We start from the raw sequence: 13263 nt of genomic DNA, 5'->3' as shown, positions 1-13263 counted from the left end.
AAATAAATTTCTGTTATTAGCTCATCTAGTTTGCTATTTAATTATGGCAGCCCTAGCAGCTACTGCAATCACCAAATTTCCTGTCCAGCATTCACAGTACAAATGCAATTAAATGACAGCGTATTTTGTGAAAGTCATCATATCTTGGAAGGGGTAGGTTTCTTTTAAGGACAAAACAAGACCTGTACTTGTGGAGAACATGAGAGGAACAGGAGAGCTGGGTGTATATCATGCAAGCCCATTCTAGAATGTCAGCAGGACAACAGATAGTTGGCAGGAGCAGCATGGTGCTAGTTTTTCATCCTATACATGTCCTGTCCACACTTATTCTCTGCATGAGTTCTAGCAAAGCAATCACCTGCATTTCCAAACTATTTCCTAAATAACAATATATTCCTTGGTTGGCCTCCAGAGCAATGATTGTCAACATCTCATATGGATGGTGATTATAGATGATCTTACAGCAGAAACTATAAACTAAATAATTTATTGGGTTCCTGGTTATCTCTGGAAGGATTCTCAAAAGTTGCTTTCTGCTGGGACAAGGTGATAGAGTGAGGTCATTGTCTGGCTCATAAAGTCTGTGCATCCCTGGGGATCAATATCCAAAGGTTCTCATTAGAGCAACTATATATCTACTATCAGTCTGATCCCAGGTGTGCATATCCTAAACACCAACTTTTTAAAATGATGATTGATTGCATCATGACAGGTTCCCTGACCCTTGAGGAACATACACACTATTCATTTTTCTCCATTGTTTTTGTTCATCTGCGTTTTAGGGAACTTGAACAAAAATTTCAAACTGCAAGCTAGGCATAGTAGTGCATTCCTGTTAACCACTGCCTTAGAAAGGCAACACCTGAAGATCGTGAGTCAAGGCCAGCCTGAGTTACCTGGCAACTCCCTGTCTGAAATAAATAAATAAATAAATAAATAAATAAATAAACATGTAAGCAAGTAAATCAATAAATAACAAAACATCACAAAAGAATTCCAGCATTCCTTTCAGGTTACAAACAGAACAGTATGTTGTTATTTATATCAGACAGACTGATTCCTATATTAAGTACAAAGCTATGTTTTACATATGAGGGTATAAATGATACAATTATAAATATTAGCTAAGCTAATTTAAAACTGCATTCAGAAGTATCTTTTCTGTGTGTAACTGATGGTCACTGACCTTTAATTTTTGCTTTATATTTTGCACAGGTGATTGTAATCGATTTCTTTTATAATGCTGAATGCAAAATTATACTTAAAGTAGATTTTTTAAAATTTAAGACAAGATAACCTTATGATGTTTTTCTTCAACTCCCATTCACTTCAAAAAAAGGAACAATAAATCAAATATTGAAAGCCATCAATGAAATTATAAAACAAAGTCAACTTTTGAATGAACCACAAAGAGAACAGTAACATTGCATAATAAGATAAAATTATCCAAGTTGACAAAAATGCAAACATGAATAAATGAGTGGACAGCAGCTAAAGGACTTGATGGATTCATCTTCATAACCGAGAAAGTGCTTCCTCTTTGCCAGTAAGCAGGACTTAGTGACCCAGGACGAAATTTGTTGCCAAAGTCTTCTGTAAAGTTCCTTTTTGTTAATTTATTTAGCTTTTGGCTCTTGATTGACATATGATTAGTAGGTATTTATGGAATACAACATGATGCTTTGATTCTTTTGTAGATTGGGAAGTGATTGATACAGGATAATTAAAATGTCTATCACCTTAAACCTTTTTTCATTTCATTTTTGTGTGTCCATTCAAAATTTTCTCTTCTAACTATTTTGAAATATACCCCTAATTAAACTCTAGAATTATTTTCCCTCTCAAACAATAATATTGTATCTATTGATTAATGGAGCCCTCTCACCCCTCCCTCCTAATATCCCCAGTCTCTGGGGAGTGTATGAGATAAATTCAGATTCCTCTAATGAGTAACATCCTACTATGACTTTCTATGCTTCAAGAATTTCATTTGACAAAATGTCCTCCAGACCTGTCCATGTGTCCTGAATGGACCTCATGCTTTTTATGTCTGAAAACTCTTTCTTTTATACTATTTCCTTTTGGTATATATAGCACAATTCATTATTCATTCATCAGCTGGTAGACATTTAGGTTGATTATGGATACTGACTAATGTGAATAATGTTGTAGGAAACATGAGAATGTGTTTGTTTTTACAACATATTAATTTTATTACCTTCAAGACCATGCTCAACATTTGGATTCCTGGAGTCTGTGGTAAGTCTAGTTTGATCTTTCTGAGGAACCACCATACTCTTCTCCATAATGGCTATACTAACTTACATTGCCACCCTCCCTGTACAAGGGTTCCATTTCACCACATTCTTGGCAGCACCCATTGTCTTTCTATAATATCCAGTCTCACTTGGGAGATATGGTATCTCATTGTGACTTTAGTTTTGTGGAGTGGTTTTGGGTAGTGACAGAACCTTGCTATGTCACCAAGGCTGGCCTCCACTGGAGGAATCAAACAGTTCTGGTGCTGAAGTTTGCCAAGTAGGTTAGACTACAGAAATGTAAAAACCTGCCCACATCATCATCAATGATTTTATTTACATTAACCTAATTTATCATAGAAAGTATCATTCCATATGTTGGCTGTCCATTTTTATGTCTTCTTTTGAGAAACTTGAATTGGTTTAAGTGGTGCCAGAAGGAGCTGAGGGGGAGAGATGTTGGGGCACTCTAACCAATGTACAATCTAAGCCTATTTGGAATTGTCATGGTAAATTCCCCCTGTAAAAAATTATATCCTAATGAAAAAATTAAGAAGGCAAAAAAGAGAAACTTCTATATAAAACCTTCTATTTGCCCATTTTAATTGGGTTATTTGAGTATTAAATCATAAATTATATTCTACATATTTATCCCTTGTAAGGTTAGTAGTTTGCAACTATTTTCTACCATTCTGCAATTTTTTTATTGTTTCCATTCTTTATCCAAAAGCATTTCCTTTCCTGTACTTCAATGTATCATTTTTTGTTGTTACATTGCCTCTGTGTTTTGGCTTGTAACCAAATGACATTGTCCAGGACAATGCCCAAAACATTTCTTCCATGTTTTCTTCTGGAAGTTTCATAGCTGTGGGTTATACATTTAAGCTTTTGATCCAGAACGATTTGATATTTATATCGGTGACATTCCATTTCTAGTTTCTTTCTTTTATATAGTGTTTATTTGATAAATAAAGAAGAGATCAAGAGTTCAGCATTAGACCCATGGCCGTGAACTTAGAATTCCTGAAAGTTTCAGCAAAATCTCAGGGAAGAACACAGTGAAGCTCATTTATGTCTTGGTGGATGGATTTACGGCATTCTCCATATTATGAAAAAGCTGCATTCAGTAAACTCTATTCAACAGCAAAGACCTGACTGTGATTGTTGAGTCCAAATATGAACTTGTTTTATGCGTAATCAGACAAGAGCATGATTGTATTGTCCCCAGAAAACTATGCAATGTGAAGAATTGCATAGTGTGGATGTAGAAATATCTGTGAGGAGTTTTGTTATAAAGGAAAGAGAGATTGAGACTACAGATGAAGCAAAGCAAGAAGCCTGGAGAGGGATTTTTCATTTAGGGCAATTTCTTGGACATTTGAAATCAGAACATCAGACTTTGAGTTGACATCACGCCACAACTTGAGTTGACCTATGAGTATTACCAAATAAGGGATACTAAAAAGTCAACAAAAATCCATTTTTTCTTCTGAAAATTTACCCCTGAATAAAACCACAAAGGCATTCTTTAGTTTTCCATGTCTTTGTTTCTCTAAACACAGGTGTTTCCAGTAAGTGGCAACATTAGAACAAGCATTTTGAAGCATATATTGTTAGTGTTAATAGTGTTACAATTATTACTTTAATGAGACATTTTATAATGTTTTTTAAAATATAAAATAACTATATTTAAGCTGAAATGTCCTGACAGTTTTCAAAACTAAGGAATGATAAGAAAGTTAAAATATGTAGGTATTTGTGGAGGGAGTGAATTCAAGTATGATAATTTGATACATTGCAAGAATTTTGTAAATGCCACAATGTACTCCACCCAGTGCAACAGCAAACAAAAAATTTCTTTACACTGGAAAAAAGTTTGCTCTCAATTTAATAAAATTTTTAAAAAAACCGATGAAAAAGCAAAAACATGTAAGTAAATGTGAAGCTGAGCATAGGATGAGAAAGCTGCCTGTACGTCTGAAGGAGTAAGAATAATTGGAAGATTTTTAAGTGAGACAAAGGATATTGAGTGAAGTGTAATTGCATGTTTCCATAGCTGTTAAATTAGAGAGAATTAATATATTTTGTCAAAACTTAGGAGGGGTGCATAGTTGGTGATTATGATGCCCTTCTTATGATAAATTATCAGGATATATTTGACAAATTTCTTCTGTCTTACTTTGGAGAGGAAAACTATACCCATTTTGATAACTATAACTACCTTTGGAGACATGAACGAGAATAATCATTCAGTTTTATTCACCATGGCAGGGAAATAGTTACCACGTATTCATCAATATCAGCTTTTATGTAAAGTTGGAGAGCACTAAAAATGAATGAGTAGGCATGATGGAAATTCAGAAGTGCAATGATTTAAACACAACTCAGAAAAATTCACTTATTAACTTTAAATGCATCAATGTCAAAGACAAGTGAATATGTGTAATAATTGTAGACATATGTATTCAGGGGCAATAAACAACACTTTAGATTTCTATGAAATCAGGGTTTTTGTCAACATAGACAAAAGTCTAGTAACATTACTTTTAACTCATATTTCTGTAATGTGAGTAAAACTTAATATTTAAAGTTTTGTGACAGAATTGAAAAAGGAATTTATAAATTCCATAACAAGGATTAACAGCCTCATCTACAATTCTGGAATCCAGTATTCATCAAAAAAGTATATTAGAAAATTTTGTGCAAAATATAGACTGAAAATTACAGGCCGTGTACAGCATTACATGCTTGCAATCTCAATACCTGGAATGCAGAGGCAGAAGGATCTCAAGTGAGTTCAAGGCCAGTCGAAGCAGAGCTAAACACTGTTCCAAAAAGAAAACACCCAAGGGCTGAATATGTAGCTCAGTGATAGAACAATTCCATGGCATGCACAAGTCTCTGGGTTTCATACCAGTAATTGCACCAAAAATGAAAAAATGAAAGAAAATTATGGGTAAAAAACATTCATTGGCTTTCAAGGAGAAAGAACTGGAATGCTGGACAAGTGCCATGTGTAATAAGATCAAGGTGCATGCAGTGGAGTTGAGCAGCCACAATGCACAAAACTGGATGTATGCTTGGCCCTGGGGGTCAGCCCTCCCCAACTCCTCACTTCTATACAGCTAGACCTTAGGGAAATGCACTCCTGGGATCTGAATGATAGTAAAATAGCTGGTCTAATGACAACCTTTGGATATTGAGCACTAGGGATGCAGAGATGTAAGAGCTGTCATGTGTCCCTCTCTCTCAATAGTAGCATCCGGTCTGGAAGCAAAACCTGAGCTTGCACTGTGACATGGTCCTTCCTGATGAGAATTCTATCACATCAAGTGATTCTTCTACCTGTCCTGAGATCTGATGTAGGTGAGATGCAGACGAGCATTTCCAGTGAACTCATCCAGGTAACTAACCATCCTTTTTGAAATGGAGGCAGATGTTTTATGAGAATTTCATCCTGTGGAAGCTGTGAGGAGAGAATACACATGGTGATGAGAAAGAAGTCACCTTGCTTCTCCTGTCAATTGTGTATCATCCTCTTGAGAAATTCTCATGTACATTAGCACCAATACTCCCTCATCTCTCATGTTTCTGACCTCTTTCTCTCAACAATAATGGAGTCCATTTCTTAGAGAGCAGAAGTCTGCCTTTTCTTAGGCATCATTATTCCTCAGGCTCTCCAAATTTTCAGATATTTTCTTGACATCTTGTGGTGGTGTTGAGCAGATGTTTTCATCAATGAATTGGTTTCTTATGCTTCCATAATGAACTAACATAAATTAGGTTGCATAAAAACAAACGTTTCTTTTCTCATAGTTGGAGTTAGAATTTCATATATCAAATGTCACCATGATTGGTTTTTAAGGCATTTCTCCATAGCTTGAAATTGTTCATCTCTTCTTGCGTTTCTTTTTTTGTCAGTCCTGGAGCTTAAACACAGGGTCTTGCATTTGTTTACAAGTACTTCACTACTTGAGGCACACTTCCAGTACTTTGTTTTACTTTCCTTTTTCTCTTTATTTTTGTGCTGAGTAGGGGTACATTGTGTCATTTACAAATATTCTTACAATGTATCAAATATATCATATATGAATTCACCCCCTCCACCACTCCCCTTTCTCCCTCCCTCCCCTGATTCCTGGAATAATTTCAATAGGTATCATTTTTGCATTTACATATATGTGTACACATTATTTTCACTGTATTCATCCTCCAACCCTTTTCTCTGCTAGCTCCCCCTACCCACTGGTGCCAACCCTTCCCGCTAGAGGACCTGTTCTGCCTTCCTGTTCTCCAACTTTGCAGAAAAGAGAAAAAGCTAAAAAGCAAAACATGACATTTTTGCTTGTTTGAGATAAAGGTAGCTATACAGGGAGTTTCCTTGTGATATTTCCATGTGTGTATGCGTTACACACCCAACTGGTTTATCTCCTCTAGTTATCTACATTCTTCCCTAGTCACTTTTAATGGTGGTTTCAGCCAGTTTGAGATTTCTGTATTCTTTCTTGTATAGAGAGTATATCACCCACATTCAAGTTCTTAGTTGCCTTGTTTTAACCTACCCCTCCAATGCATGACCTCTCCTTAGTGTGACCAAGGCTCCATAATATTGCTGCATTTATATTAGGTTTATATTCCACATATGAGAGAGAATGTGTGGCTTTGTTCTTCTGAGTCTGGCTAACTTCCCTTAAGATGATGTTCTCCAGTTCCAACCATTTACCTGCGAATGACAAAATTTCATTCTTCTTTGTGGCTGAGTAAAATTCCATTGGATATAAATACCACATTTTCTTAATACATTCATTTTGGCTCTTTCTATAGCTTAACTATTGTGAATAATGCTGAAATAAACATGGGTGTTCAGGTGTCTTTGTTGTAAACAGACTCACATTCCTTTGGGTATGTCCCCAGGAAGGGTATTGCTGGATCATTTGGAATATTTATTTTTGGTTTTTAAGGAGTTTTGCTTTATTTTTCAGATACTTTTCTACTTTTTTCCTTAGGCCAGGTTTTACCCAGTTCACCTACCTCTGCCTCTCACACAGCTGGGACCATATGCACACAACAGGTCACCCAGTCCTCTTCTTGTGTTTTAACATAGTACACATTCCCTGTGTCTGTGTTCTAGCCATCTTTTCTTATGAGGACACCAGTCGCATTGGATTGTTGCTCGCATAAATGATCTCACTCTAATTTGCTTATATTTTCAAAAAACTTAATCCAAATTCAGCCATATTCTGAGGTATTATGTGTTGATATTTCAACTTGTTGATTTATGAGTGGACACAATTAACACATAGAGGTCAGTTCCTCTATTCCTGTCCTTGCTGCTTCTTGATACATAAATTTTCAGAGTTTTTGTACATCTCAATAAGAGTGTTATGAAGGGGAAGGAGATGGGGATGCAGAAAGACTCACCAATATGTTCTTAGTCCACATGTTTTGTCTTCTAAAATTACAACATATTTTAAAGAGGGGCAGCACCACAGTGAATGCAATCAACATCAATGACAACACATGACCACACCTAGCTCTTCTACAATTAGTCACTTTTTACATTCTGCTCTGATTCAGTTCTTTTAAAATAACACAACAACGTAACAAGCATATGGTATTTACCACCTTGCTACAACCATCCATTCTGCTGCTTCTTATCACAAAGTCATTCCATATTGTATGTGTTAGTGTCTTCCATGTATGGCTCTGTAGCATATAAGCAGTCATAAATAAAAGGTATCGACCACAGTAGTCATCAATTAGGAAATGTAGAATTAAATTGTTCTGTGACAATATGTTATACTACTGTGGTAGGTACACTCAATGAAGGAAAATGAATATATAAACATTAATTTAAAAAACTAAAAATCAGTAATAAATTACATATATAGTAGGGTTTTTCCTTACATAAAAGTGTAAAGTATAACACAATGCATATGTATATATAATGTTGAAGAATTTTATCAAAACACTAAAATTACATGAGAATAATGTATACCTTAGCAATGTGGTAAATTTCCTTGGTGAAGAAACCATTTCTAGTTTTCAAGTACATAGAATGTGGGGCTTCAAATGTGCTTCTGTTACTTTTTTGCAATGAATGTAACTAAAACAAAGATATTGAATTATTTGAGTGTTTTCCATTAAACTCTTAAGTAGCCATCCCTTCTTTATTCTATTATTTCCTTATTGTTATTTTTTATTTATTATTAATAAATTTGTTTATTTGTTGCCATTATATAGCTATATTCCATAATGAAAATATACTTACCTGTGTGTATTCAAAAATACTCCACATTTTTTCGTGATGGAGAATTTTTTCATACACTTCATTTTCTAGTTTAGGTTCTCATAATTAATGTGAACAACTGTCTAATTTATGTGTTATTTGATCCATGTTAGTTGGTATATATATTATCATATGCCCATGTGAAGTGAAAATTGGAATGATTGTGGAGTTTCTTCTTTCATTGTGACATGACTAAGATTCTCAGGGATAGTGGCATATAGAAACTCTTCCTTGAAATTTGCTTTCATGAAACTAAACACGTTCTCTTTCTTTCTTCTTGACTAAACTACCCTAATTTATCACTTTCTTCTGAGGGGTGAAAAGTGCCAAGTGTTATTGCTCATGACAGACACAGGAACATACATTCTCTCAGTGTCTCTGTGTCTCATCTCTGTCTCTGTCTCTCTCTCTCTCTCTCTCTCCCACACAGACATACAAGCAGATTATAGGTAATGTTAGAAAAAGAACTGCACACACACACAACTATTCTGACTGGTTTTCTCTATTTTCTTATCATTGATATATCTCTGCACATCCTCACAAATCTACACAGGTATAATTGCACAAATAAAAGTTGCAAATATTTAAGATATGCAGTATGATGTTTGGAGAAATACAAATTGGGAAATGAGTCTCAAATACAGCTAATTAACACATCCACCAGACTGTTCCCTGAAAGGAAATGAGGGAACTTTGGCTTTTCATGCAGTTGATGGTTTATGCATTTATAAAGCTAATGAAGGAACCTGACTATGCTGTCCAAGTCCCATTTTATGCCAAATGAGCATTGCTGACACCTCTTCTGCTTTCGTTCTCATGAGAGGAAGACCATTGCCCCAGGAATATTCCTGATAGTGTACCTGACTATTCTTGTCGGTGTTATTTTTTAAGTCTCTCTTGAAAACCTGTGCATTGTTTTAATTTCTATCTGCTTTCATAAGAGTTCTGCACTTATTTATATATATATGATTTATTTAGTATTTATTCATTGTGTTTAATGATATACCTATCTTATTAAAGGAATGATATATTACCTATCTCTCTCAGAGGACGAGAGACAGAATGGCATCCACATTGTTAACAAGCTTCTCTTAGAATTGTTAAAGCAGATTGCTTTCATTTCCTAGGAGACTCTTGTGAGCTTCAAGTTTACCTCCACCTGGGTGGATGTCTCTTCCTGCTTCAATTAAGTTAATGGGTAGAAGTGGGCATACATAAATATCGTAGGAAACGTTGAGGCTTAGTTTAGGAAGAAACTGTTAACAATTAAAATCATAATTATGAGAACTGTATCATCAACTGTGAATGATAATTGTGTAATGTCTACAGCATGAGCAGAGACTGGTCAGGAAGTTAGGTGACAAGTCCTCTCACCTGTGTACCCTGTATCAAAGACAGGTCCTCATGGGTAGCATGAACCAATTCATACGCAATTTGACAAGCACTTCACATGATTCTGAGGCATGCCACAGTTGGGGACCATTATTTTAGAAGTTAACTTTATGAGGTCATTCTTATGCTACTTTTTGAAGATATGAACTTATTTAAAGGGAAAATATTATTTTATTGTTATCATCATTTGTCAGGATATGTGTGAATCTGTTGATAATCAGTAAGGGGAATGGAAAAAAAGAGGAAAAGTAGAAAAGAGATGTGTACAAGTATTTCATGCCTGTAATTCTAGCTACTTGGAAGACTGAGATTAGGGGGGACCAAGACTCAAGGCCAGCCCAGGAAAAAATGTTTGTGAAACCTCCCCCATCTCAACAAGTAGCATGCACCTGTCATCCCAAGCTATGTGGGAGATTGAGATCTTGGGAATCCTGGAGCCAGGCTAGTCGAGGCAAAAAATAGTTTGTGAAATTCTATCTCAAAAAATCAATTAGGTATTATGATATGTACTTATATCCCAGTGACAGTGGGAATATTAAAATAAAAAGGATCATGGTCCAGGCCAGCCTGGACAAAGATCAAGGGCCTATCTCAAAAATAACTAGAGCAGAATGGGTGGGAGGTATGGCTCAAATGATAAAACATCTGTCTCAGAAAGCACAAAATCCTGTACTCAAACACAAGTGCCAATAAAAAAGAGTAAAGAAGAGGAACGGAGGGAGAATGTGAGCAAAGATTTGAATGTTCATATGCTTCATAATATAAATAGAGATAGTAAATTTACTAGGAGTATTTTTAAGATGATCATCCTCCCAAGAATTTATCTAAAGTAAGTCTACAATTAAAAAAGATTATCATATCTACCTCATTCTCATGAAAGGCTGCTATCGCATCTATAAACAACATGCATTTCTTTTTTTTTACCCAATCTCTTCTGTAAGATTGTGCAGCAACATGGAATCAATAAGTGAAACAGGTATTTTAGAATTTCTTCTCCTGGGACTGACAGATAATCCAGAGGTGCAGCCCCTCATCTTCTGCCTCTTCCTGTCAATTTATCTAGTGACCTTCCTGGGAAACCTGCTCATCATCCTGGCTGTTGGCTCTGACTCCTGCCTCCACACCCCATGTACTTATTCCTCTCTAGTCTGTCCTTCACTGATCTCTGTATAAGCACCACCACAATCCCAAACATGCTGGTGAACATCCAAGCTCAGACTCAGAGCATCACTTACACAGGATGCCTTTCCCAGGTGTGTTTTTCCTGATTTTTGTTGGGTTAGAAAATTGTCTTCTTGCAGTAATGGCCTATGACTGCTATGTGGCCATTTGTCACCCCCTAAGATATGTGATCATCATGAACCCGTATTTCTGTGTTTTGCTCATTCTACTCTCCATATTCATTACTACTGGAAATGCTCTACTCCACAGTCTAATGTTGTCTGTTTGAACTCAGGGCCTCATACTTGCTGGGAAGGCACTCTACCACTTGAGCCATTCTGCCAGCCCTAAAAAATTATTTACCATATTTTTGTTGTACAGAGTGGATTGATGGTGATGATTCTGAATAGGATTGCATGTCCATTGGTTAGATTGCCCCCACCATATCTCCCCCTCAACCCGCTCCCACCCTATTTAAAGCAGTTGCAACAGGTTTCATTGTTCTATTTTGTGTAAATATATGAAGTCCATCAACCATATTCCCTAAAATTAATCTCTGTAATTCACTCTCTTCCTCCCCCAAGTACCTCCCACTGTACCTATTTTATGGTTCTGTCTTTCATTATTAATTTGTAAGTCAAGGTTCAAAGGGCTTTCTTGATGTACCTCTGCTGTTTACTTTGCTTTCGTCAGTCCAGTCCCTCCCATTCCTCTCCTCTACTCCTTCCCTCCCAGACCCCATTTTTCAACAGCTTTGAATACATATTGTTTGCCTTCACAGATGTTATGTTTTATAATATTGTTGATGCTCTATCATCCCCTTTTACTTTCCCAAGTGCCATAGAGAAGTTCCAGTGTTACACATGTTCTACATATATGTTTGTATATGATCATATTTGTTTTTGTATGTATGTTTATCTTTTGGATCTATCTTCCACATATGAGAGAAAAGATTTGGCCTTTATTTTACTGAACCTGGCTTACTTAACTTAACATGATGTTCTCCAATTGCATTTATTTACCTTCAAACCTTATGATATCATTCTTCCTTATGGCTGTGTAAAACTCCATTTATTATATATGTACACACATTTATATATGTGTGTACATATGCATATCATGCATATATATATATATATATTCTTGTTTTTGTATACCATATTTCTTATGGTATGTATACCACATTTTCTTAGTTCATTCCTCAGCTTGGCTATTGTGAATGGTACTGCAATAAGCATCAAGTGTCATTATTATATCCTGACTTATGTTCCGTTGGATATACACCTAGGAGCAAGCAAAAGAAACAGTCACTAGACTTAAGAGGCTGCCCACAGAATGGGAGAAAATCTGTGTCATCTTATTTATCTGATAAGGGATGAATATCCAGAATCTACAGGGAATGCAAAAAACTCAATCCTTTAAGAATCAACATCCCAATGACAAAATGGGCACATGAATTCAGTAGGGAATTTTCAAAAGAAGAGGTACATATTGTTAATAAATACATGAAGAAGTGTTCAACTTCCTAGGCTATAAGAGAAATATAGGTCAAAACTACACTGTAAAAGAAATATAAGTCAAAACTACACTGAGATGGATTTCATCTCATCCCAGTTAGAATGACCACATTCAAGAGCAAAACCAACAAATTCTGGTAAGAATGCAGCGAAACAGGAATGCTTATACATTGTTGGTGAGAATGCAAATTAGTTCAACCATCAGGGAAAGCAGTATGGAGATTCCTCAAAAAGCTAGAGATAGAACAGCCAGTGATACTGTTCCTGGGAATATATCTTTCTCATTTCTTGATAGGAATGTAAGGTAGTTGTGTATGTGGGATAATAGTTATTATCAGAATGAGAACAGCTCTCCTCACCAAAGTAAGACAGAAGGAATTTGTCAACTATGTTTGATCACAATCTAACCTGAGAAGATAGTTCATGACTATCTAACTTAGTCATCAACTATGTGTCCTACCTAGGTTTTGATTAAATATATTAACTACCTCATAACTAACACTTTTGGAAACACCCAATCATACTTTCTCCATATCTTTCTGCCTCTTGGAAAACTTCCAATTATTGCTACTCCTGCAGTACACAATCAGCCTGGATGTGTATGCTGGAAAATTTTCTCTTTCTCAAACTGCGCTAAACTTTGTAT

The sequence above is a fragment of the Castor canadensis genome, chromosome 14 (assembly GCF_047511655.1).
Source record: "Castor canadensis chromosome 14, mCasCan1.hap1v2, whole genome shotgun sequence".
NCBI lineage: Eukaryota > Metazoa > Chordata > Mammalia > Rodentia > Castoridae > Castor > Castor canadensis.
The sequence above is the reverse complement of the archived record's forward strand: the minus strand, read 5'-3'. Positions refer to the sequence as shown.